The 25,281-nt window shown below is 37.9% G+C and overlaps 1 protein-coding gene across 7 annotated transcripts in view; it reads left to right on the forward strand.

Moving 5' to 3' along the window:
* The window catches only part of SLC35G2 (solute carrier family 35 member G2), a 64,350-nt gene that overhangs the window by 31,794 nt on the left and 7,275 nt on the right, over nt 1-25,281 (forward strand). Inside the window, exon 1 of one of the 7 annotated variants that reach the window (XM_041733660.1) lies at nt 18,500-18,523. The exons of the other annotated variants lie outside the window; for them this stretch is intronic. The gene's annotated coding sequence lies outside the window, so the exon portion shown is untranslated. Of the gene's footprint in view, nt 1-18,499; nt 18,524-25,281 lie in introns of those variants that run through there. 7 annotated transcript variants of the gene reach the window in all.

A 25,281-nucleotide genomic window follows, 5' to 3' on the forward strand; every position in this document is an offset into this window, starting at 1 on the left:
CTCTCATGGTCTTTAATTCTATGTATATTATTATAATATCATATATGGTTACCCTATACTAAATATATACATGTTAAAGATATATACACTATAATATATGTAAAGACATTTATATATATACACTATAATATATGTAAAGACATATGTTCTCATTATCACAATAGTACCTAAATTAATGAAGGCTGAAAATGACTTTTCAAAACCTTGATCTTGATTACTTAAAAAATATTACTAACATGTTTTTTGCCTGAGGACACCAATTTGTAAAATATTATTCTACATGAATGCTGTGTACTTAAACTACAATTAAACAAGTTTAATAATGTTTTTGGCATCTTGGGGTACCAGGGTAGTGCAGTCAGTTAAGCATCTGACTCCTGGTTTTAGCTCAGGTTATGATCTCAGGGTTGTGAGATTGAGCCCCGTATGGGGCTCTGTGCTCAGCAGTCTGCTGAAGATTCTCTCTTCCTCTCCCTCTGCCCCTCCCACTCGTGCTCATGCTCTCTAAAATAAATACATAAATCTTTAAAAAAATAATGTTGTTAACATCTCAAAAGCACATAAGTATTTAAGTTTCTAAATTAAATCTAAAGAGAAAAGAAATAAGTGGCCCAAAGTCAACTTGTCCTGATTGTGACAAGTTGATCAGGACTACATCAGCACTATCACCACAACCATCATTACTAACATTTAACATTTACTATGTACCTAGATGTTTTAAGCATGCCACATGTATTAACTCATGTACTTCTTCCAACATCTATCTATGAAGTAGATGCTGTAATCCCCAATATTTTTTTTTACATTTTACTTTAAAGTAAATTAAAACTTATAAGGAAGTTGCACATGTAGCCCATATATCCTTCACCCTGTTTTCTCCACTTGTAAGAATTTTACAATGTTTGTTTTGTTATTCATTTATATTCTTTTTCTCTGAACTTACTGAAATTTGCATATGTGATGCCTAATTAACCCTAAGTACTTATTTTCCCTAAAGACCTTCTTTTGTATAACCACAATATTATAACCAAAATGAGGAATGTAACAATTATAATTCTACCATCACATCCACGGATCTGGGGCACCTGGGTCGCTAAGCAGTTGAGTGTCTGCTTTTGGCTCAGGTTGTGATCCCTGGGGTCCTGGGATCAAGTCCTGTATCATGCTCCCTGCAGGGAGCCTGCTTCTCCTATGCCTATGTCTCTGCCTCTCTCTCTGTGTCTCTCATGAATAAATAAATAAAAACCTTTAAAAAAAATCCAGAGACCTTATTGAGAATTTACTATTTGTTCAAATAATTCACGTTGTTTTAAATGATTTAATTATTTATTTTAGAGAGAAAGAGACAATGTGCACACGCATGTACAAGTGGGGGATGCGGAGGGGGGCACAGGGGAAGGGAGAAAATCCTCTAGCTGACTCCCTGCTGAGTGTGGAGCCTGGGCAGGACTCCATCCCATGACCCTGAGATCATACCTCAGCTGAAATCGAGTCTAACGCATAATCAACTAAGCCACCAAGGTGCCCCTTCAATAATTTACCCTTAGAAAAAATATATCTATATATATATATTTTTAAAGATTTTATTTATTTATTCATGAGAGATAGAGAGAGAGAGGCAGAGACATGGGCAGAGAAAGAAGCAGGCTCCCTGCAAGAAGCCTGATGTGGGATTCAATCCCAGACCCTGGGATCACGACCTGAGCCAAAGGCAGACACTCAACCACTGAGCAACCCAGGCATCCCTAGAAAAATATTTTTTATTTCTGGTGTAGAATCAAATCCAGGATTATGAATTGCTTTAATTGTCATGTCTCTTTAATCTTAAATTTGTGACAGTTCCTGATTCCTTCCTTGTCATTAATGACCTTGACATTTTTGAAAGTTCAGGCCATTTTGTTTGCCTCAGGTCATGATCCCCGGCTTCTGGATTCAACCCCAGCATCAGGCTCCTTGCTCAGTGGGGAGTCTACTTCTCCTCCCCTCTGCCTCCCCGGCTCATACTCGCACTCCCCTCTCACTCTCTCAAATAAATAAAATATAAAAAAAGAAAAGAAAAGAAAAGAGAAAAGAAAAGAAAAGAAAAGAAAAGAAAAGAAAAGTTATTTCAGGCCAGTTTGTAGAATGTCCCTCACTTTAGGTATGTCTGTGTTTCTTCATGATTAGATGCAAGTTATGCAATTTTGGTAGGAATATGATAGAAGAGCTATTGTGTTCTCAGTGTATCTTATTAAGAGACACAATAATGATTTGCAGTTGATGTTAATTTTGATGATTTGGTTAAGGTGATAACTTCTTCACTGTAATGTTATTATTTTCCCCTTTGTAATTAATAAGTATTGTGTGGGGAGATTCTTTGAAACTTATATAAACATCCTGTTCTTCAACAAACTTTCAGCCACTTATTTAATGATTCTTGCTTGAATGAATTATTACTGTGATGATTGCCAAATGGCAATTTTTCTAGTTCCAACATTTATTTTATATTTATTAGTTGGTATTTTATTCTAAGAAAGAGTTTTCTCTTTTTATTTGTTGATTCATTTATTTATATCAGCACAGACTTGTAGATTTCTGTTTTATTCAATGGATTTTAACCCAGTGTCATTATTGATTTGGATGCCAAAATTGTAAGAGATTTGACTGTTCAAATCTTGTTTAAGCTGGTTCTTGTGCTCTTTTGACATTTCTATTTTACTCTTGGAGTACCTTCTGATACAAGCTGTGTCAGGCTTATCTTGTTTATCTTATTCTTACCCAACTATTGCACTCATTTCAAAAGCTATTTTTTTCTAGGGAGCCATAGTTCCTTTTAGTAGACAATGGAAGATCTGGGTACTAGGTGTGTTTATTAATACTGAGGTGTCATTGCTCTTCAACCGTTTTAGCAGACAGGGCCAGGAAACTCACAAACACATATGCACATACATCTATATCTATTTCTTTTCTTTGCATCTTTTTAAAAACTTAAACTCAATTAATTAACATATAGTGTATTATTAGTTTCAGAGATAGAGTTCAGTTTCCTATAACTAAGAGTCTCTTATGGTTTGTCTCCCTCTCTGATTTCATCTTATTTTATTTTTCCCTCCCTTCCCCTGTGATCCTGTTTTGTTTCTTAAATTCCACGTATTATATTTGTCATATGATACATGTCATATGATATGATAATTGTCTTTCTCTGATTGACTTATTTTGCTTAGCATAATACCCTCCAGTTCCATCCACATCATTGCAAATGGCAAGATTTCATTTTTTAAATGACTGTGTAGTATTCCATTGTGTGTGTGTGTGTGTGTGTGTATATGTATATATATGTATATATATCACATCTTCTTTATCAATTCATCTGTAGATGGACATCTAGGCTCTTTCCATAGTTTGACTATTGTGGACATTGCTGCTATAAACATTGGTGTACAGGTGCCCTTCATATCACTACATTTGTATCTTTGGGGTAAGTCCCTAGTAATGTAATTGCTGGGTCATAGGATAGCTCTATTTTTAACTTCTTAAGGAGCCTCCTTACTGTTTTCCAGAATGGCTATACCAGTTTGCATTCCCACCAACAGTATAGGGGGTTCCTCTTTCTTGACACCCTAACCAAAATCTGTTGTTTCCTGACTTTTTAAGTTTAACCATTCTGATTGGTATGAGGTGGTATCTCATTGTGGTTTCGATTTGTATTTCCCTGATGCTGAGTGATGTGGAACATATTTTCATGTATCTGTTGTCCATTTGTATGTCTTCTCCAGAGAAATGTCTGTTCATGTCTTCTGCCCATTTCTTGACTTGATTATTGGTTTTTTGGGAGTTGAGTTCGATAAGTTTTTTTTTTTTTTTTGATACGTTCTTTATAGATACTGGATACTAGCCCTTTATCTGTCACTGGCAAGTATCTTCTCCCATTCTGAATGTTGCCTTTTAGTTTTGTTGGCTATTTGGGGTCTTTCCTGATTCCGTACCAATATTAGGATGATTTGTTCCAGCTCTGTGAAAAAAGTTGATGGTATTTTGATAGGGATTGCATTTAATGTATAGATTGCTTTAGGTAGCATAGACCTTTCAATAGTATGTGTTCTTCCAATTCATGAGCATGGAACGTTTTCTGATTTTTTTGTGTCTTCCTCAATTTCTTTCATGAGTGTTTTATTTTCTGAGTACAAATCCTTTGCATCTTTGGTTCAATTTATTCCTAGGTATCTTCTGGCTTTGGGTATAATTATAAATGGGATCGATTTCTTAATTTCTCTTTCTTCTGTTTCATTGTTAGTGTATAGAAATGCAACTGATTTCTGTGCATTGATTTTATATCTTGATACTTTGCTGAATTTCTGTATGTGTTCTAGCAATTTTGAGATGGCATCTTTTGGGTTTTCCACAAAGAGTATCATGTCATCTGCAAAGAGTGAGATTTTCTTCAGTTTCCTTGCTAGTTATAGGTCTGCTCAGGTTTTGTTTCTTTCTCTTTTAGTTTTGGCAGTTTATAGGAATACATTCATTTCTTCCAGATTGCCTAAATTATTGGCATATAGTTGTTCATAATATGTTCTCATAATTGTATTTCTTCAGTGTTGGTTGTAATATCTACTTTTTAATTCATGATTTTATATGCCCCAGCTTTCTTTTGATGTCCATTAGCATGATACATGGTTCTCCAACTCCTCATGTTCAATCTGGAGGTGTCTTTGGGTCTAAAATAAGTCTATTACAGACAGCATATCAATGGGTCTTGGTTTTTTACACAGTCTGATACCCTGTGTCTTTTGATTGGGGTATTTAGCCCATTTACATTCAGAGTAACTACTGAAAGATAAGAATTTAGTGCCATTGTATTACGTGTAAAATCACTGTTTCTGTAGAATGTCTCTGTTACTTTATGGTTTATGTTACTTCTGGGTTCTCTCTTTGCTTAAAGGATCCCCTTTAATGTTTCTTGCAGGGCTGGCTTAGTGATCACATATTCTTTTAATTTCTATTTGTCTTGTAAGCTTTTGATCTCTCCTATTTTGAATGACAGCCTTGCTGGATAAAGTATTCTTGGCTGCATTTTTTTCTCATTTAGAACCCTAAATATATCATGCCAGCCCTTTCTGGCCTTCCAGGTCTCTGTGGATAGGTCTACTGCCAGTCTAATGTTTCTACCCTTGTAGGTTATGGACCTCTTGTCCTGAGCTGTTTTCGGGATTTTCTTTTTGTCTCCGAGATTTGCAAGTTTCATTATTATATGTCGAGGTGTTAATCTATTTTTTTTAATTTTGAGGAAAGCTCTTTGTGCCTCCTGGACTTAAATGCCTGTTTCTTTCCCCAGTTTAGGGATGTTCTCAGCTATGATATCTCCAAAATCGCCCCTTCTCTCTCTTTTCTCTTTTTCTGAGATCCCAATTATTCTAATATTGTTTTGCTTTATGGTATAACTTAATCTCTTGAATTCTCCCCTCTTGATCCAGTGGTTATTTATCTCTCTTTTTCTCAGCTTCTTAATTTTCCATAATTCTGTCTTCTATATCACTAACTCTCTTCTGCCTCATTTATCCTAGCAATTAGAGACTCCATTTTTTTATTTCATCTCATTAAAACCTTTTTTTATTTCAACTTGATTAAATTTTAGTTCTTTTATTTCTCCAAAAGGGATTCTCTAGTGTCTTCTATGCTTTTTTCAAGCTTAGCTAGTTTCTTAATAATTAATATTCTGAACTCTAGTTCTGACATCTTACTTATATCCATAATGATTGGGTCTCTGGTAGTCCGTGCTGCTTCTTGTTCTCTTTTTTGAGGTGAGTTTTTCCATCTTGTCATTCTTGCAGAAAGTGGCCACTTTTCTATTTGTTGAGTTGCTTCAATTCTTTTTTTAGATCTCCATTTAGTTTTCAGGTGTTCAGAATGATTTGATAGCTATCTAGCTGAATTCCTGGGGCCAGACAAAACTTAAGGTCTCCTATTCCTCTGCCATTTTGGCTCCTTCTCTGCCATCTTGGGTTCTCCTTCATCTATATTTATTTCTATACCTAGTCATGTATTCATATTAAAACCCATGAGCTTACTATAATATCTTCAACTTCACTCTATTACCATAGAGTTCCTTCTGGTCTCTTTTTCTATTTGTAATTTCCTTTCTGATGATGAGAAATTTGGAACCCATTATCCTTAATACTTATTGGTTCATTCTCCATTTATTTATTTATTTATTTATTTATTTATTTATTTATTTATTCATGAGAGACACACACAGAGGGAGGCAGAGACATAGGCAGAGGGAGAAGCAGGCTCCATGCAGGGAGCCCAATGTGGGTCTCCAGGATTAGACCCTGGGCTGAAGGTGGTGCTAAACCACTGAGCCACCCGAGCTGCCCTCATTCTCCCTCTATATACCTTGGCCATTGGGCCACCTCTGTGGCCTCAACTCCTCCTCAGACTCAGTCCTGCTGGTCCCACCTCCTCCCAGCCTTAAGTCACACAGCTAGAAAGTGGTAGAACTGGAGATAAACCTTGCCATGCTGCTAATGATTTGACAGAGGGAGGGCCCTTTATTGGGTCTTCAAGCCAAGGGGATCTATTTCTGAAAATGCTTCTGTTTAGATGTGTAAGGAAAAGGGGTCCTTGAGACGCCTGGGTGGCTCAGCGGTTGAGCATCCTCCTTTGGCCCAGAGTGTGATCCTGGAGTCCTGGGATCAATTCCCATGTCAGGCTTCCTGCATGGAGCCTGCTCCTCCTTCTGCCTGTGTCTCTGCCTCTCTCTCTCTGTCTCTCATGAATAAATAAAATCTTTAAAAAAAAAAAAAAAAAAAGGAAAAGGGGTCCTTGGGCTAATGCGATGAAAATTTAGCCAGGCAGAGTGGCAGTCCTCAGAGATATCCCATCTGTGAGAAATTTGGAAATTGAAGAGTAGAGGCAGCCAAATGCTATCACCTGCCAAGAACCACAATGAAAGAATTCTCCAAAATCAGTGTGGTTCAGGGTTTAGTCTCCCACCTTCTCCAGTGCTACTAATATCCCACTGTATTTTATTACTATGTCTAGAGTACATTCCATTAATATAGAAACTTATCACTGTGCTGGATTTCTCCAGAGGGAAATACTGCTTTTATTAGCAGCTTCTTAAATTGAAATTTTAGGAGACGGATAATAGTGTCTGTTGTTTTGGTGCTGACTTCATTTCCTGGTCTAGAAGATCAGAAATCTGTTTGTGTTTTAGAACAGCATGAGGTCCATCTGTTCAGGTCACATTTTCCCACATTAACACAAAGATTTATGGAGTGGTAAACTTATGTAAGAAAAACCATTGGTAGTTATATTATTTGCTGCCATTTGGAATTGACATTTTTTTGTTAGCCATGGAAATATAATAAAAAACACACATGTACATAACACATTGATTCTTTCAAACACTATGTATGATAAGATTCCTCCTTAGTTTATATAATATTTCACCTCTGTTTTGGGTTGTATTCTAGACATCATCCATTCAAATTCTCTCCATGATACTGTTTATCCACAGATTTTCTTCCAGCAGAAGGTACAGACAGACATATTAAGAGCTATATTTGGCTTCTGGTGACTATTCTGGTCTGACTGAAATACAGTGTAATGATTTGTTCCCTCTCTGATGAAAATAGCTTGATTTCCCCCCACCACACACTCATGTATGTGAAGTAAACACATAGATAGAAAATGAAACAAAAAGTAGTAAGTAGAAAGTACTGAAAAACTGAAATGCTACCATCCACAGTATAAATTGTTTTATATTTACAAAATCATACTATGAATACTCTTTTATACCTTTCTTTTTACTTGGCAATATGGCATTAAATTTTTTTGACATTAAATTTTTTTTTATTTTATTTTATTATTATTTTTTTATTTTACGATAGTCACAGAGAGAGAGAGAGAGAGGCAGAGACACAGGCAGAGGGAGAAGCAGGCCCCATGCACCGGGAGCCCGATGTGGGATTCAATCCTGGGTCTCCAGGATCGCGCCCTGGGCCAAAGGCAGGCGCCAAACCGCTGCGCCACCCAGGGATCCCGACATTAAAGTTTTTTATGTCATCATGTATACATATGGCTTTTTGGCTGACTGCATAATATTGCATTGATGTTTTCATTTTACCAGTCTTCCATTAAAGGATAATGAGGCTATTTTCAATATTTTTATTGTATAAAGAAAGCCATGATGAATATCCTTGCATGCTATCTTTATGTACTTTATTAGTGATCTCTTGGGATATATTCCTGGAAGTGGCATTGCTGGGTCAGAGTTCACACATTTAACATTTTGATACATGTTGCTGGTAAAAGTAACTCTTAATGCAATGGATTTATATATACTATGTTTATCCTTCATATACAGTGTCCCTGCCAGTGATGGGACTCTTTTCAACTTTATAGTAGCCTTATGTTTGTGTGTATATATTCTCTAATAGACATTTAAGGGCATGCTTTTAATAAATCTAGGTATGCAACTTAACCAAGCAGGTGTTCTCAAATTTCACTCAAAACATGATTTATGTTTTGGTTTGAAACAAGATGACATTTGGTTCATTTCTTAATTGTTTTTCTTATTTGAGTTTAATGAATTATAGTATATGGTATATGTGACTGAGTTGTAATTTCATTGAGTGACGTCTATAGTGTGAAGAATCAGTTATGATTAAATGAAACCAAATTTATAAAATTTTGATCTAATTCATTTGGCATTTCCATAAATCTTAGTCTCAAGAGGGATTTTAGGTTTGGCTTTCTTGTGGATAAATAGCAGCAAGAACAGGGTAAATGTGAGCAGGTGGTATATGTTATATTTGAGGGATTTGAGATTAGCCTCTATTGATCCTTGGTGTTCCTTTTTTTTTTTTTTTTTCAGGGACTGGGGGACTGGGGCAAGTCTTGGGAGGGTTGGTATGCTTCTTTGAACTTACCTGGGCTATTTGATCCTTTCTCATGAGAATTAGATAAGGGATAAGCAACCAATCATACTTTAACAAGCATATCAGAATAGCCCTATAATCTGTTTTTTTTTTTTTAAGATTTTATTTATTCATTCATTCATGAAAGACACAGAAAGAGAGAGAGGCAGAGACAGGCAGAGGGAGAAGCAGGCTCCACGCAGGGAGCCCAATGTAGGACTCGATCCCGGGTCTCCAGAATCACACCCTGGGCTAAAGGCAGGTGCTAAACTGCTGAGCCACCCAGGGATCCTAATCTGTTTTATATTTAATTAGCATCTAACCTAGTTAGTGGCTTAACCATTTATGTACATACAAAAAAGATGGAAATTGAAAAGGATCATTTTATTCCTGCTCCTCCCCCTTCTAACAATGGCTCCCTGCCACTCTTAACAGATTCACTCAGCATAGTTGATTTTAAAGGTGCTGATTCACTGCCGACTGATTCTGCTTTTTTTTTTAGACGGTAGAAAGTAAGTGGTAGATGATAAATATGTGTTCACGGAGACTGTCATAGTTTATGCAAATTGATAGGTCCACTGCTTCAGAGATTAGAAAAGCTCTTTCCTGGAAAGGGAAGTGTAGATTATAAATGGTGAAAGACTCTTACATTCCAGCAAGTTCTTAGCTGCCAGCCGACATATTCATCACAGTGTGCCAGAATAGATTTTAAAACGGTACAACATAAATTGCTCTGCTCCAAATCAGGCATCATTGCCTTCTCACAAGCCAAATCAACCTGCTTGTTTGAAAACTGCCAAATAAGGCTTTCTTTCAACCTCAGTTAACTTTTTCCTTTCCTGGTATCTATGGTTCATTAGAGTCTACAAAGTTATAAACAGCAACTAAGTATAGAGAAGCCGGGCTTCTCCCCTTGATTTTACCTACACGGCAACAGGCACAGTTGTTTTCAGGCTGATAGCATGAGAAATGTTCACCCTAGCTCTAACCAAATTGATTACTCCTTTCTCTATTCTCCTTTTCTACTCCTTTCCCCTTTCTACTTTTTGTTTTTATTTAGTTCTTTCCTTTTTCCCATTCTTTGTTCCTCCGAGAGCTAGCTGTTGATTCTTAGCAGCTCTCACAAAGCTGATAACCCCCGATACTTCACTAACTTTCTGCCCTAGAACTGTTGGCTGAGTCTCCAGCTCAGACTTCGGCTAATCCTCCTGTTTGGTGCATTTCGTCCATTTCTCCTTCCTACCTCTCTCCCCATCCCAACAAATCTGTCTTCTTACCTCACTTCATCTCCATGTCTCTTAGCTATAATTTTCTCCTCTTCTATAACCCAGACTGGCAAGCCCAGCAAAATCTTCAAGTCTCTCTTTTATTCTCTTGTATCTCATCTTAGCCCAACTCTTTTCTGGCTCCTTTGCTTCTCCCAGACTGGCTACTCTGGAATCCAGTATTCACTGGCTTTCCTAGTTCAACTAAGCAGACTTCATCCCTAGCCCAGCCTGCTATAACCCAGGCTGCAGCCTGGCTCAGCCCTATTAGAGCAGCCTTGACATACACCCTCTTGGGCAGCTTCTGCTTTTCAGTTCAGAATAAGGATTCTTTCTCACCGAAGTTTTCCTCTTTTAAGCTTAAGTTACCTAACATGCTGAAGAGCTTATCATTCAGCCTATGTACCCCAAATCTCTTCTAGCCTGGAATGGGTAAGCTGCCGTGCAGTTCTGGTGCTCTTGTGCATTTATTAGCATTACAGGGAATTACTCTTACAGAGGATGTTACCTCATTGACCTGTCATCAGCAAAGTACAGTGATGATGGTAGATTTGGACTTATTCTTTCACATTCCTCCCTTGATTTTTCTAAGCAAGTAGATGAATTTGTGAGATGGTTAGCAAGGTTGGGAGGTGCAGTCCATAAGCCACAGAAATAAAAGCTAGCTGTTTCTACAGTAATACAGAATTGACCCCTATCTAAGGCTGGACTATCAGGGTCAGAGCACCAATACCAGATTCCAGAGTACAACAAACTTGCCATTCCTCAGTCTCTCAGAGTAAATTATTTTTCCTCAAGAACAAGATGCCTATGGGTAGAGTGAAAGACATCATATCCCACTAATTTTTGAGCCGAGATGTTTCTTACTGGTCAATAATGTGAAACGAAAAGGGCAGAACTCATCCCCAGCACCCACCTAAATAACATTTTTAGGGTAAATACCTGAGTTTCTACCTGAAATCATGTCTACAAATCACAAGAGGAAAACTCAAGTTTATAGCCAATTTAAAAGTCTATTCTAAAATTATAACAGGGTTGCTGGCAGAGATGGGGGTAGGGATGGGCTAAATGTGGGATGGATATTAAGGAGGGCAGTTACTGTGATGAGCACTGGGCATTACATATAAATGATGAATCACTAAATTCTACTCCTGAAACTAATGTTACATTATATGTTAAGTAATTATTTAGTTTTAAATAAAGATTTGTAACATTATAAAAAATAAAATTGTATCTTTTGACTCCAAAAAATCTAAAACATGGAAGGTAATCACTTCTAGCTTATAAATGAAAAGTACTAAGTAATTAAGCAATCATATTTAACACAGAGTTTAATAAAATATCAGAGTATTTCTGAATATTCAGATGATGACTTTAGGTGTTTTTAAATAAATGGAGATACTACCCTTATTTCATAAAGCTATGTCTAATATATTAACGTTTATTGCTTTTTTTTTTAAGATTTATTTATTCATGAGAGACGCAGCGAGAGAGAATGGCAGAGACATAGGCAGAGGGGGAAGCAGGCTCCTTTCAGGGAGCCGGATGTGGGACTTGATACCAGATCCTGGGATCATGCCCTGAGCCGAAGGCAGATGCTCAACCACTAAGGCACCCAGGCATCCTCTCATTTTATTGCTCTTAAGAGAATTCAAAGTATGGCTTATTCTAGCCACCAAAACATTTTGAGAATGGAAAAAATGGTAACACCAATATTTTTTTGGTCTTTTATATTCTAAATACTCAATGCCAACCTTTCAGTAAATACTCTTATTCCATTCATTCAGTCTGATTTTATTGCCACTTCCTTATTTCTTCCTTGCTGGATGGTTCAGGATCAGCTTCAAATGACAAGGAGATATGAAAAATGAGGTTCATGAGCTTTCCTATTTTTAGATTAAAAATTCTTCAATAACATAACACAAATGAAAGTTCTCGCAACCCAAGAACTTTGCAGAGATGTTGATTCCTTTCCCAGGTGAATCCTTACTGGGTTGTTTTGTTCTGACAATTCTGGGCCAGCATGGGGCCAACATAGACTACAGGGGCAGTCCACACCAGGATGGATTCCTAAGAGATCTGGAACCAGTGTCCCCAGCACAGAGAGTCAGAATTGCAGCTGAGTGATAAAGATAACAGTCTGAGGACCATCTCAAAAGTGAAATCAGGACAGAAATAGGAGAATGAACAGCAGAACCTGTGAGAACTAACAAGATGGGACAAATTTCGAGGAACAGTTGTAGAATGCAGTTCAGGACTGAGGTTTTTTTGGTTTTTTTTTTTTTTGTACTATCACTATTTATTAAATGTATTTTATGTGCCAAGAACATAAATATAAATGAGAACTCTCTTGCCTTCATGGAACTCACAGGCCACAAAGGAGATTCTGACTTTGGCATGTTCCCTTTAGATGGTGCCTGGACTTGAAGGAGTGGACATGGCAGGTTAAAGGGAAACACACACCTTAGGCTGTGCACAAACCGGAAAACTTGGGATGTTTTTTTTTTTTTTTTAAATTTTTATTTATGATAGTCACACAGAGAGAGAGAGAGAGAGAGAGAGAGGCAGAGGGAGAAGCAGGCTCCATGCACCAGGAGCCCGACGTGGGACTCGATCCTGGGTCTCCGGGATCGCGCCCTGGGCCAAAGGCAGGCGCCAAACCGCTGCGCCACCCAGGGATCCCAAAACTTGGGATGTTTGACAAGACTTGCCCAGCATGAATGTATGAGGAGGTGGAGTCATACAGTGGCAGCTTCCCACTTCTCTGTGGTTCTTGGTCTTCTCAGAAAGAGCACTTTAAAAATAGGTCTGAGTGAATTTTACTACTTGCCCCTTGTCCTGGAATTTGCTAGCTGGGCTTAGATAAAGATTTGAGTAGAAGTGTTTGGGAGAGTAGACAGAATGTGCAAGGGAGTTATAAGAAAGCAAACTGCCTTGATAATTGCATTTCCAAAGAACTATTTAAGAAATCACATAAACTTAGGGATCCCTGGGTGGCGCAGCGGTTTGGCGCCTGCCTTTGGCTCAGGGCGCGATCCTGGAGACCTGGGATCGAATCCCACATCAGGCTCCCTGTGCATGGAGCCTGCTTCTCCCTCCGCCTGTGTCTCTGCCTCTCTCTCTCTGTGTGTGACTATCATAAATAAATAAAAAAAAAAAAAAATTAAAAAAAAAAATTAAAAAAAAAAAAAAAAAAAAAAAGAAATCACATAAACTTAAAAGGTCCCCAGTAGAAAATGGCTTGAAGGAATGATTCAGATTCCATTCTAATTAGCAACCTTAGGTCCTTATGTACCACAATTGATATGTATTTCTTCAATAAGAGCTCAAAGTGTTGTCTACTCATCTTTAAAGAAATCTTAAGATATTATTACCCTAGACTGCCAACCAATTATGGTTGATTCTTTAAAAAATCTACTCTAGCTTTCTTGATAAACTGTAGGCTATTTTCCCCAAACAACAACTACATGAGGAACAAAATATAGGCAAACTGTCCGCTATGAATTACTGTTATATACTGTCCTATCCCATCAAGAAAAGAATTAATAGCAATTCAAGGGATTATTTTCAGTTTTTGATTCATTTCACCAGCATTGTGTGAATGAATACTTTTCCATAAATTTCAAAACAATGATGCTTTATTAGCATCTGTATTAAAATAATATTGTGAAAAGCAGGAAAGTTTTCTTGAATGATGGGATTCAATTTTAAATATTACATAGTACACTAATGTAGTTATATCAGACAAGGCTTAATTATAGATACCAAAAAATCATTCTACCTCTTTGAATCAGAAAGAGATATAATACAAGAAATCAGAAGTTTCTAAAATCATTAGAAGGGCTGGAGGAGCAGATTTCAAGTTGGGCTTCCAGGCATACTTCCTTGAATGCATGATTTTTTTATGCTTTAAAAAACTCCTAATCTAGCAATTCATAAGCTGTATATAATAATTTTCTTGCTATAGAAACAGCAGAGAGGGGACACCTGGGTGGCTCAGTGGTTGAGCATCTGCCTTCGGCTCAGGGCATGATCCCAGGTCTGGGGATCTAGTCCCACATCGGGCTCCCTGCGAGGAGCCTGCTTCTCCCTCTATGTCTCTGATTCTCTCTGTGAATCTCTCATGAATAAATAAACAAAATCTTAAAAAAAAAAAAAAACAGCAGAGAGGAAAACAAGTCTATGCTAATGTCAAAGTCTCCATGGTATTTGACCAATAGGAAGCAAGCAAGCTAGTATTTATTGAGCACCTGCTACGTACTTTTGATCTATATTTTCATTAAGTCCTTATTAATAACCTCTTAAGTTGGTGATATCAGCTGATCTTGCAGATGGAGAAAGTAATGTTTAGAAAGCCTAAGTGATGTATGCACAGGTAGAAGATGATGGAGACAAAATTCAAATTCAGATCTGCTGCCTCCAGAATTGGTTAAATTTATTGCCCAATATTGGTTATTAATCCAAAATCCTATTTGACGACATCCAACCAAAGTTCTGATTCAATATTTAATAACTATATCTAGCAGGGCAGTTAGCTCAGTTAGCTCAGCCATTAAGAGATGTTTTATAATTCAGTTTTTTTCTAGATGATTCATGAGCATGTGGTTCTTAAAAGCAGACATTTCAAGCGGTATTTCAAAGGGCAAGCGAGCCAGCAAGTAGTTTCTATCTTAGGCCAAAATAACCTTGTCCATGTCACTTGACCTAGAACTTTGTAGTCTTATCCAACATTTTTCTAGATCTTAAGAAGAGCAAAAATTATTTTCTAGGAAAATTCATGGTTTTACGTGCAGGTATTTTGTCCATTTTTGTACTACGTGGGTCTTCTAAGAATACAAATTTGATCTTTAGACATTCACAGAATGAGGGTGTATGAGTTTTCTTTTTGCTGCTATAACAAATTACCACAAACTTGATGGTTTAAAACAAGAGGAATATTATATTACAGTTCTGTAAGTCAGATGTCCACCACAAATATCATATGGTGTTGGCAGGGTATATTTGTTTCTGCAGGCTCTAGGGAAGATCTATTTCCTTGCCTTTCGAGGCTGTCCATATTCCTGGGTTTATGATCCCCTTCTGTTTTCAATAATAGCAACAGCAGGTTGAGTCCTCACATTGCATCACTCTGACCTTGCTTCTGTTGTCACATCTCTGACTTCTGTCTCTGTCTTCCACTTTTAATCACTTATGATTACATTAGGCCCAATCGGATAATCCAGGAAAGTCTCCCTATTTTAAGGTCAGTTGATTAGAAGCTTAATTACATTTGCAACCTTAATTCCCCTTTGTCCTATAAGGTAATGTATTGACAACTTCCCGGAATTAGGATGTGGATATTTTGGTAGGAGTGTTGGGGGGTGGGGGGCATTATTCTGCCTACCATAGATGGTTACTTTGCAGTATAGTATAGAAGAAAGGGCTTAGGAAGGCAGATCTGGATCTGCATTTTGTCTATACCATTAACTGGTTATGTCACTCACTAACTGGCAAGTTACAAACTCTCAGAACGTATTTCCTCTTATGTAAAATGGAGATTATACTACCTACTTCACACAGAGTTGTTTTATACCTTTAAGTGAGAAAACAAAATTCTTAGTACCGGCCTGGCACAGAGATGGGGCTAAATAAAATAGCTATCATTATAATTAGAGAATCTAGAGCTATATTCAGAGACAAACAATCCAAAAGAGTATGTCCCAGATGCACAGAAGCATCTGTGCCTGATATTTCCTTTGGACTCATTTTTTCTTTAACTCTAATTGAGTGGTTGCTTCAGATCCTTTCAAAACTAAACAGTGTATTGATCCTAATACAAAATATGAATGAAGACACACTTGATTTTACTCTTAGTCTCAGCTTTCTTTCCATAGATGATGTTCTGAATGAAGAACAAAGAAACAAACATGAATAGTCTTGTTTTATCTATTTGTTTTGTTTTGTTTTACAATTTTTCCCTTGCCACCAAAACCCATTTCTTCATTTATATTCAGTGGGAAAAGTTCAAGATTTTAAATTTGTTCATCTTCACATATGTGGCTTTTCCCATGGTGGTTATGATTCTATTTCTGCACAAAGGATCAATGACAGCTGGTCATCCCATTTGCCTTTTAGCTCTCAGAAAGCTAATGAGTGACTTATTGTGTTCAAAGCCATTAAAAATGATGTCATAGAATATTTAGTGACATGGAAAAATATTTACAATGTATTGATAAATAGAACAGGGAAGTTAGAAATGGATATGGTATTTGATGACATTTTTGGCAAAAACTATTCACAAGTAGGAAAAGACTTGGAAGTATCAGTAGTTATCTCTGGGTGGTAGGATTATGAATGGTTTTTACTTTACTTCTTTGCTTTTCCACATTTCTTAATTTTCTATAATAAAATTATATTGTTTTTGTACTAGGAATAAACAAAAATATTATTTTTTTAATGTAGTGATCTGATGGTGGTAAATAGCTCCTGAGTTAGAAGCTTGTTCTGAGCAGGCCCAGGGAAGCTTGATGAGGGACTGCTGTGACTTTGTGGTGGTGGGATTCACCTGACTTGGCTAAGCTGTGAGGTGTGTATTGGGAAGCAGGGACATAGCAACTAAGTTCAGTCTGGAAATGCTGAGAGACATGTATCTCCAATACCTTTCCTGTTTGATTGACAATAGTTTAATTAAGAAAAGGGGATACACATTACTTAAGGAACACCTCCAGTTATACCTGAGAAATTCAATATTAAAAGAAATATGGGAGACCTATCAGCAGAAATAGAGCCAGAGGTAGAGATGCTAAATACACAAATTATCTCAATAGCCAACCTGTACACTATAATGTTTTATTATTCCTTAAATATTATTAAGGAATTAAACTTTTTTAGTGGAAAAGTTTCCTTACTTGAGTTCCTTGAGCCCTTTAAGTTCCTTTATATATATTACTTGATTTTGTTAACAAAATTTGCTTCATTAAAAAAAAAATAGTCCAATTCAACAAATACTTACTAAACACCTATCTCATGCCAAGCACTGCAATAGGTGCTGAAAACATAAAAATTAATAATACCTAGTTTTATTTTTTTAAGATTTTGTTTATTTATTCAAACACACACAGAGAGAGAGAGAGGCAGAGACATAGTCAGAGGGAGAAGCAGGCTCCCCACAGGGAGCCCGATGTAGGACTTGATCTCAGGACCTCAAGATCATGACTGAGCTGAAGGCAGACACTCAACCACTGAGCCACCCAGGCATCCCAGTAACACCTAATTTACAACCTGTGGGGTTAAAACTCTCACAGGTCCAGTGGAAGAGAAAGATAAAAACATAGTTGTAGCTCAAAGCAATAAATTCTATGATTGAAGGTATAATCAAAGAATGAGCGTGGGCATCTAAATTAGATGGAGGTAAGAGGTAGGCCTTGGGAAATTTTCCAGAGAAGGTGATATTTAGTTTGAGCCTTGAAGAATGAGAAGGAATTTACGAGGTGAAAAGCAGAAAAGAGTATCCCACAAAGAAGGAATAGCATATGTAAAAACCCAGAGGCATGAAACAGCATGACATTTTGAAGGAGTTTCTTATAGTTTGAAATAGCCAGAATTTTTGTGCATGTGGAAGACATGCAGAGGATGAGGCTGTGGTAATTAATTTTATGTGTCAGCTTGTCTGGTCAAAGACAATTTTACATGTTTCTGCGAAGGGGTCTTTGGAGAAGATTTATGTTTAAACTCCTGGAATTGAGAAATTGGAAAGATTGCTTTACATGGTGTGGGTGAGTCTCATCCAATCAGTTGAAGGCCTTAATAGAAAAGAGTAATATCTGCTGAGAAGAAGGGAATTCAGACTATTTGAACTTGAACTACAAACAATCTTCCCCAGGTTTTCAGCCTGCTGGCCTACCCTGAAGATATTGGTCTTGTCAGGCACCAGAATCACGTGAATTAATTTCTTAAAAAAAAAACTCTATATATGTATACCTCACTTATTGCACATTGCTTTAGTATGCTTCACAGTGTTTTTTGTTTTTTATAAATTGAGGTTTGCAGCAACCCTGTATCTATTGGTGTCATTTTCCATACAATATTTGCTCACTTCATGTCTGTGTCACATTTTGGTGATTTTCACAATATCTCATTTTCATTATTGATATATTTGTTATGGTGATCTGCGATCAGTGATCTTTGATGTTACTATTGCAACTGTCTCGGGGTTCTATGAACTGTGTCCACACAAGATGGCAAACGTAATCAGTAAATGTCGTTTGGCTTCTGACTGCTCCACTGACTAGTTGTTCCCCCCTCTTTTTCTCCTCAGGCCTCCCTATTCCCCGAGATACAACATTAAAATTAGGCTAACTAATGACCCTACAATGGCCTGTAAGTGTTCATGTGAAAGGAAGAGTCACATGTCTTTTACTTAAAGGCTGTGAGTGATTAAGCTTAATGAGGAAGGCATGTTGAAAGCCAAAGTAGACTGTAAGCTAGGCCCCCTGTGCCAAAAAGTTAGCAGAGTGGTGAATGTAGAGGAAAAGTTCTTGAAGGAAATTAAAAGAGCTACTCCAATGAACACACAATGATAACAAGGCAAGACAGCCTTATTGAAGGAGAAAAAAAGAGGGAGGACTAGGTCATTCTGGGCAAATAGAATAATGTGAAAAAACCCTAGCATGTATTGAGCACTTGATAGGTGCCAGATACTAAGTGTTTTGTGTGTACTAACAGATTTATTTATTTATTTACTTACTTATTTGAGAGAGAGAGAGAGAGGGAGGGAGCGAGCGCGTGCATGTGAGCAGGGGCAGATGGAGAGGAGAGGCAGAGAATCTCAAGCAGACTCTGTCCTGAGTGCAAAGCCTGATGCAGGGCTTGATCCTATGACTCTAGATCATGATCCAAGCTGAAACCAAGAGTCAGACACCCAACTGACTGAGCCACCCAGGCTCTCCCATATTAACTGATTTAATATTCTCATTCTACCCTACCAGGTAATAATATCATTATTGCAATTTTCAGAAGAGGAAATAAGTGAAGAAGTTACATAAGCTGCCCAAGGTCACATATTTATTAAGTTCTGTAGCTAAGATTCAAATCCAGGCAGTCTGGCTTCAGTATCCATTTTATTTTGTTTTAAATGTCCAACCCTATGCTTCTCTCTCTTCTTTAGTCATGCGGCAGTGCATGGATTCATTAAATCTTGAAGCCAGAAAGGCCCTTAGATAATCCATCAGGTGGTTCTTGTACATGAAAATTACATATTAGGATTACTAGAGAGGTTTTATTTTAGATATTTTATTTATTTATTCATGAGAGACACACACAGAGAGAGGCAGAGACATAGACAGAGGGAAAAAGCAGACTCCCTGCAGGGAGCTCAATGTGGGATCCCTGGACCTGGGATCACACCCTGAGCTAAAGACAGATGCTCAACCACTGAGCCACCCAGGCGTCCCTACTAGGGAGGTTTTAAAAAATGCTAGTGCTTGGGGTGCTTTTTCTAAAACTTAAGACTTGTGGTAAAATATGCATAACACAAAAATTACCATATTTACCTTAAGTGTATAATTCAATGTCATTAATTACATTCACAGTGTTGTATGACATCACTATGATTTCCAAACCATTTTCCTTACCCCAAACAGAAATAATTCCCCATTTCCCCTCCTCCCAGCACCTGGTAACTTCTAATCTATTTCCTCTTTTTATGAACTTCCCTATTCTAAATACGCATTTAAGTGGATTATACAATAGCTATCTTTTTGTGTCTGGCTTAATTAGCATACTTTCTTTAAGATATGTTCGGGTTACAGTATATATTAGAACTTCATTCCTTTTTATGGCTGAATAATATTTGTATGAATATACTACATTTTCTTTATTCATTCATCTCTTGGGGCACATTAGTTGTCCTCCCCTACTCCCAATCCTTGCCCACCAAACATGCTGGAGGAACCACAACTTTTTTTTTTTTTTTTTTTAGAGACGGGGTGGATGGGCACGCGCGGGTGGCAGGGGGAGATAAAGAGACAGGGAGAGGGGCAGAGGGAGAGAGAGAATCCCAAGCAGGCTCTGTACCCAGTATAGAGCACAATGCAGGGTTTATCTCACAACCCTGAGATCATGACCTGAGCCTGAACTGAAATCAAGAGTTGGATGCTTAACTGACTGAGCCACCCAGGCACCCCAGGAGCCACTACTTTTTAAAACCTAGTATTGTCACACACAAAGAGAGTTAAATGACAAGAGGAGGCAGAAGCTGAGTATCAAGTGGCACAGAGAAAAGGCCCAGAGGAGTGAAAATGTGTACAATTAGCTTGGATGGCAGGAAGCCAGGTTTTAGGGTGAGATTCTCAGTGGCCGGAGTGGTCATGCGATTGAGATTTTTTTTAAAAAAAGATTTTATTTATTCATATGAGAGAGAGAGAGAGAGAGCACAAAGCAGAGAGAGAAGCAGGCTCCATGCAGGAAGCCCGATGTGGGACTCGATCTTGGGATTCCAGGATCATGCCCTGGGCCAAAGGCAGGCACTCAACCGCTGAGCCACCCAGGTGTCCCGAGATTTTTCTCCTCCTTTCCATACAGATATTTTGTCATCATCACCCCTATTATCTGTCAGAGAACTTATGATTTCAGGAAAGTGAAAATAGTCTTGTCTATTCTGAGGGCAGAATGTGATTCTGGGAGTGATGAGGCTTCATTTAAGGCAACAAAATAAGTATTTTTCATGAGATCATTTACATGAATAAGTGGTAGCTACTCCTGGGCTAGAATGTCAGACAGGGCTCCTGTGGGGGATAGGAGTAAAGTTAAGAAGGTAAGGTAGGGAAAGAGGGAGGGGATTGTGAAGAGGAAAAGAGAGAAAAGTAAGGAGGAGAGACTCATTTTGGGTGCTGTGTGACAAAGTTCTAGACAACCCCCTGGGACAAATTCAACAATAGAACCTACTGAGCTGCTCCACATCTCCTACCTGGTGCCCTTCACATAGAATGTGTTCAGTAATGTCTACCAAATTAGTTTCCTCAAGTGAGTACCTTCTTTTACCTCCTTTTATCTTTTGATTCAAAGTGAGGGAGGCCATTAGTTTTCTCCAAAATTTTAATGCTCCACCCCTCCCCAATGCTCCCCTACTGCTAAACTTTCTAAGGTTTCACTTTCTCTCAAAGCTGGGTTGAGCCATGTTTAGTGCTTAGCACATTATCTGTGAGATGTAAATATCAATATGTCTGGCTATTGGGGATCCCTGGTGGCTCAGGGGATTGGCGCCTGCCTTCGGCCCAGGGCGTGATCCTGGAGACCCAGGATCGAGTTCTGCATCAGTCTCCCTGCATGGAGCCTGCTTCTCCCTCTGCCTGTGTCTCTGCCTTTCTCTCTCTTTCTGTGTGTCTTTCATGAATAAATAAAATCTTAAAAAAATATATGTCTGGCTATTGAAACTTCCATCTTCCCTTCTGTTTTCACTGAATTTTAGAGCCATTCATTTTGCCTTTCTTTATTCTATTTGATTTCCCGTTCTTGCTTTTTTATCCTATTTGATTGTTTCTGTTTGCTGAAAATATTGTCATGATGTCTGGCTAAATCAAGGTCTTCTTTGTCTTCCTAGTCTCTCTCTGATAGCTTATTGCAAAGATGCTTTAATCTAAATGTTACAAAAGGGGACATAATTATTTGCCTTATTATTTTTTTTCCTAAGAGAGATGTGGTGGACTGTTGTTTGTCAAGCAATAATCTGATGCAGTATGAGTGATATTTTTATTGAAAGTTCTACCATTACATGTGGTATATATGTCCTAAGTAATACATCTGAGTTGGAATGATTCTGTCTAGAATTTGCCTTGAAATTTAATTTTATATTTTTATAGAGGTAATATTCAATTGGCTTACCATAGGAGACTACTAGGCTGCATGTCTCTTCTTTTATTATTTATTCTTCTGTTGAATTTGCCTATGAGGAGTTCCTATATAATCTGAGTATTTGATTGAATTTTGTACCATTAACATTACTTATAGCCCCTACTTTACATCTTCATAAACTGTTCAGATTCATTATTTGATTATTAACTTGGTTCATTTTGATTATTTACCACCCACATGCAACATTCTGATTATCACACCTTCTAAGAAAGACAAACATTCAACTCTTCATGATAAATTCTTCACTTCCTAAGTATGCCTGATTTAAGAAAGGGCATGTCCTTTACTTTCTACTCTGTTTTTTCTCCCTTATTATAAATGTTCTCGTCTTTCAAGCTCTATTAGTTTACTTAAGAATTTTCTGGTTTGAGAGGTGGGAGCTCAGAAGCACATTCTTTTTTCCCTAGAGCAGTGTACCTTTATGCAAAGATACAGACTCAAAGAGTATTTTTTTTTTTAAATCAGAGTATTGAAGTACAAGCAAACTTAAATACTTCCTCTATCTTCCTGATCTTTAATTGTTGCAGTGGGGAAGAAATAAGAATCCCTACTCAAAGAGGAGTGTTAAGGGGTATGTCAGCCAGGGTTGAGCCTAAGGATGGGTAGAATCATGCAAATAGTCTTTTTTATTTTTTTTAACTGGAGTTCTATTTGCCAACCTATAGCATATCACCCAGTGCTCATCCCATCAAGTGCCCATCACCCCGCCCACCTCCCCTTCCACTACGCCTTGTTCATGTTCCAGAGTAGGAGTCTCTCCTGTTCTGTCACCCTCATTGATATTTCCCACTCATTTTCTCTCCTTTCCCCTTTGTTCCCTTTCACTATTTTTTATATTCCCCAAATGAATGAAACCATATAATGTTTGTCCTTCTCTGATTGACTTACTTCACTCATAACACCCTCTGATTCCATCCACGTTGAAGCAAATGGTGGGTTATTCATCATTTCTAATGACTGAGTAATATTCCATTGTATACATAGACCACATTTTCTTTATCCTTTTATCTTTCGATGGGCACCGAGGCTCCTTCCACAGTTTGGCTATTGTGGACATTGCTGCTATAAACTTTGGGGTACAGGTGTCCCGGCATTTCACTGCATCTGTATCTTTGGGATAAATCCCCAGTAGTGCAATTGCTGGGTTGTAGGGTAGCTCTATTGTTAGCTCTTTGAGGAACCTCCACACGGTTTTCCAGAGTGCATGCTGATAGTCTTTGGGGCCTCAGAATATGGGCCCCTTTTCATCAACTTGGAGTGAAGAGTGGCTTCTCTCAACAGGTCTCAGGAGGTGTATTATTTAATAGCACAGAACCTGTGCAGTCCTGATGTCTCATGATATCCTGGAAAGGTGGTTGTTTGTGTCCTCCCTTTTAGGTGATCAGTTAGGTATAATCTTTCCATTTTTACTCAGGGACAACACTGTCCAAGCAAATTGGGGTATTAAGGTATCTTAGGGCTAGACTGCTCAGGTATAATGTAGTAACCTATCAGTGCTTTATAAATATTTATTTAAAAGCCAATTTTATTCATAGGTTTTAAGTATCACATTAGTACTTACAGTTAAGCCACTATATTATAATCAAGTTGTAGTAGCTAGATTTTTAGCTAAGACATTTTTTTAAAAAAAGATTTTATTTATTTACTTGAGAGAGACAGGCAGAGAGCACCAGCAGGGGGGCAGGACAGAGGGAAAGGGACCAGCTGACTCCTTAATAAGTGGGGAGCCTGACACCGGCCTCAATCCCAGGACCCTGAGATCATGACCTAAGCTGAAGTCAGAAGCCTAACAGTCTGAGCCACCCAGCTGCCCCTATAGCTAGGACTTGTTACCACTACAGGGATCATTCTGGTAACTAACGAAACTCCCACTGTCAAGTAACATTTGCTTTAGGTACCATAAAGGAATTGTCCCAAGAATTCCTACCTAGACAGTAGGGATGTCAGTGTTAATTTTCATAACTGTAGGAGAGAGCTGATTGTGGGCCTTATGATGGAGAATGTAACTTAAGAAACATTGCCTCTTTTGGATAAAAATATTGGTTTCAGGCTTGCCACACTGAATTATCCCCATTGTTCAAGCAGACATCAAATTGTGTATCCTTTTAATCCATTTGTGTTGAGCATTTCAGGTTGATACATTTGTAGCCAGGCAGGCGGGTCCTCTGGTCCTATTGTTTCATATTCTCTCTACTCAGCTGAGTTGTTCTACACAACTGAAACATACACCTCTGCCTTGGAGGGCACTTTCTCACATAAATCTTTGTCAGAGAAGCTTGGAGTGATGAGATTAGTTCAGACCCTTTGTCTCTGGGAGGAAGGAGAAGTAGAGTTGGCACATGGTCAGAACGAATAACTTTGAACAGGTGGTAGAAAGTTGTGATCACTGAACTGCCGTGTCTTACATGGGAGATATCAAAATAGTAGAAGTGTGAAATCATTAAAAAAGACATTGATTTTGAAGAGGGTTGAATCAAAAGATCCCAATAATTACCCTCTAAAACTCTATATCTTAAAATAAATATAATTATTACTCTAGTTGGCAGAGCCAGAATCCAAAACCAACATTCCTGACTTCTAAATTTCTTTTGTTGTTGTTAAATATTTTATTTATTTACTCTTGAGAGACACACAGAGAGAGAGAGAGAGGCAGAGGGAGAAGCAGGCTCCCTGTGGGAAGCCTGATGTGGGACTCAATCCGAGGACCCCAGGATCACGATCTGAGCCAGAGGCAGATGCTCAACCACTGAGCCACCCAGGCACCCCTGACTTCTAAATTTCTTATCTCTAGAAAATATTTTTTCTTCTCCTCTTTACTTGATAAATTGTTACATATGCATAAAGTTAATTCAGGTATTCTTTTCACAGGGAAACTTGCTAAGACTGCCTCATATTTGGGTTAGATGTTCTTTGTAAGTGCTCCAGCAGCTCCTTGAACTTCATGTAGCTTGCATTATTAACTTCCTAAAATATTACATTTGACTTTACTTGTTTCTTCCATAGTCTGTGAGTTCTATGAGTGCAGAGACCACTCCTGTTTTATCTTCATATTTATAGAGCCTAGCATGGTACTGGGCTTGTGATACCTCATAATTCTTTGAAATGAACACATGTTGACTTAAATGTGCAAAAATATAGGAACTAGTCAGGATTTCAGGTTCTGTTTAATAAGTGTATTCATGAAATCTGAAATTAAATGAAAACTAGAGAGACTGAAGAAGATTTTT

The sequence above is a fragment of the Vulpes lagopus genome, chromosome 19, assembly GCF_018345385.1.
Source record: "Vulpes lagopus strain Blue_001 chromosome 19, ASM1834538v1, whole genome shotgun sequence".
NCBI lineage: Eukaryota > Metazoa > Chordata > Mammalia > Carnivora > Canidae > Vulpes > Vulpes lagopus.